At 43.2% G+C, this 2,500-nt stretch overlaps 1 protein-coding gene across 3 annotated transcripts in view; it reads right to left on the bottom strand.

The window, feature by feature from the left end:
* gabrb4 (gamma-aminobutyric acid type A receptor subunit beta4) overlaps positions 1-2,500 on the bottom strand; it is a 51,070-nt gene that overhangs the window by 46,183 nt on the left and 2,387 nt on the right. The window lies entirely within an intron of this gene.

Raw genomic sequence — 2,500 nt, forward strand, 5'->3', positions numbered from 1 at the left:
CTGCCATACTCAGAGAGCGGTTGAAAGCACATGAGAAAGGTAAAACTGAATCATTTATCTCAAGGGGAGTTGTAATATGAGCTTATTTCCAAAAATGGGACAGTATCACTTTAAGTTCAAAACAGTGGATGTGTCTGTATGTACTAGATCACTGTTCGTCTGGTTGAGATACAGTATGTCATGTCCAGTATAAGCCTGTCTTACTAATATTCAAACGGAACACACAAAAGCCCATGTCATCACTCAAGAACACTCTACTCGGTTTGTCTACTGGTCCAGTAAAATGCTGCTGGGAACCAGAGGCATCAAGGTAGTGGACTGAAGTGGGACCGGGTAAGTCACCAGGGCCCCACATATCAGTCATGGGTAAGCGGTTAGGGCGTCAGACTTGTAGCCGACTCCCGACCCGCCAGGTTGGTGGGGGGAGCAATTAACCAGTGCTCTCCCCCAATCCATAACTGAAGTACCCTGAGCATGGTACCGTCCGCCGCACTGCTCCCTCTCGGGCGCCATTGGGGGTTGCATGGGTGAACGATAAATTAAATTTTGCTTTGTGTACTTGTGCTGTGTCACAATGACAATGGGATTTGGAGTTTCCCAGCTGTGTTTTCACTTTCACTTCCATATCAGGGGCCTACACAGGGACAGACATGAAGGGTTTTTTACACATTAATATCATATACCAGTAAATGGAATGAGGGAGGGGCCACTGGACTTAGGTTCATTAGGGCCCCGAAACGAATGCTACTGTATTGAACGCTCCTGCCAGGAACAACTATGCAAATGCAACCACGGCTACAGTCTCAGCAAAATGAAGAGTAGTATGCTGGGTTGGTGTATAAGGCTTAGCAGAACTGTGAAGAGTGAGGTTAGTGGGCTAGCCAGGTCACGCAAACTCAACTTCCCACCCCATGTGTGCCAATGGAAGTATACATGATTATGTAGGTCACCGGGCGACTTCCTGATCCTTCGAAAACTGTTTGGAGTGAACCGTGGCGTAACGTCACCCACTCCTCTCCCTTCCTCTCCTCTCCTCTCCGCTCTTCAGTCCAGTGCTGATCTAGGACACAGTCGATGTCTCAAAAAACTATCTATGCCTATTGTGACACACGTCAGTGCCGTGGGGCTACTGGGGGAAGTGAGGGGAGGACAGAAAAGGAAGAGGCCTAAATAATGCCACGCACACAGCGACCTGTTGTGGTGCTTTAGAAGCCCATGGGTTTATTGGTTCATTTGCAAAATGAGGAGATTTGAACAAGGCATTAGGATGAAGTATGTTCTGAGTTGAGCCAGCCAAAATGTTGAGGAACAATCCCATACAAAAATCTAACTGAAAATGTATTCTGTTATAGGGCACAGGCGGCATGAACACAACTTTCAGTAGGTTAACGTTACTCAACCAAGATTTCCTTCAGGTTCTTGACATTTGAGCTGTTTTATCAAAAATGTGGGTAAGTTAGAGGTGAATGAACACATTCTATGGCAAAACGAGGGTCCTAGCTTTTAAATGTATTTCATTTCATGTTTGTATGTGCTTTGGAGGCTGAGATATTTAGGATTTAATAGGCAGAGGGCACCCTTTCCCAAAAAAGGGCTTAGAAAAAAATGGGTTAAATGGTTTGACTTGGTTTAACTGCTTCAAAGGGTACTCTGTTCACGTATTGGGTTTGAAGGTACAGTAAAGTTGTACAAGCAATGCAAATGATGAATTTGCCTGCTGAAAGTTGTAAACCACAACATCATGACAAGTCATGAAAAATGAGTCATTAACAAAGTATATGGATCCTTCTGCATAGACAGTGCTTAACGGTTTGTTATATAGGCTTAGTATATAGGAGCATATCTCTTGGATATGTAACACCACGTCTCATGTGAACTATAATAGGCCTATTATTGTTCTGGAGAGTCACGCTTCCAAACAGTTGACGAAGCAAAAATCGGTTCAGAGTTATTGTTAAATTGCGATGTACTGTATTTCTCATATAAAGTGCATAGGTATGCGGGCTGAATAAACTTGTGCAATCACATAAATGGGTAATATTTGTGAGAGTCGTGAGCGTGCTGGGGAGAGCCAGATTGCATAGGTGTCAGTGACCAGATGCGCTCGCTCTGCATTTCTATGAGTAGTTGTACCTTTTAATGCATGCAAACGGTGCAGAGGGAGGGGAAAATTAGACGTAATGTTTTCATTTCATTTGTGAACATCACAAATAACATACAATGCTGACATACGCTTGGCTAAGTGCATTAGCGAAATTGTGTAAGTCTGCAGTTCGGCACACCTCCCCTTCCCACAGCAATCTTCAATTCCCAATGGTCCAAATCAGCAAATAGTGTGTTTTTTCACTTCAGTGAGTTCCTACTGTCAAAATAGCCAAACGTGTTGCTGATAAAGCATACACTCAGATTCAATTAAAGTGAATAGAGTAATAACAAAAAGAATCAATATGAATAGATCAAAGGTTCAGATTCAGAATTCAATGAGTATGAGATCAGTTCT

Source organism: Engraulis encrasicolus, chromosome 20 (assembly GCF_034702125.1).
Source record: "Engraulis encrasicolus isolate BLACKSEA-1 chromosome 20, IST_EnEncr_1.0, whole genome shotgun sequence".
Lineage (NCBI taxonomy): Eukaryota > Metazoa > Chordata > Actinopteri > Clupeiformes > Engraulidae > Engraulis > Engraulis encrasicolus.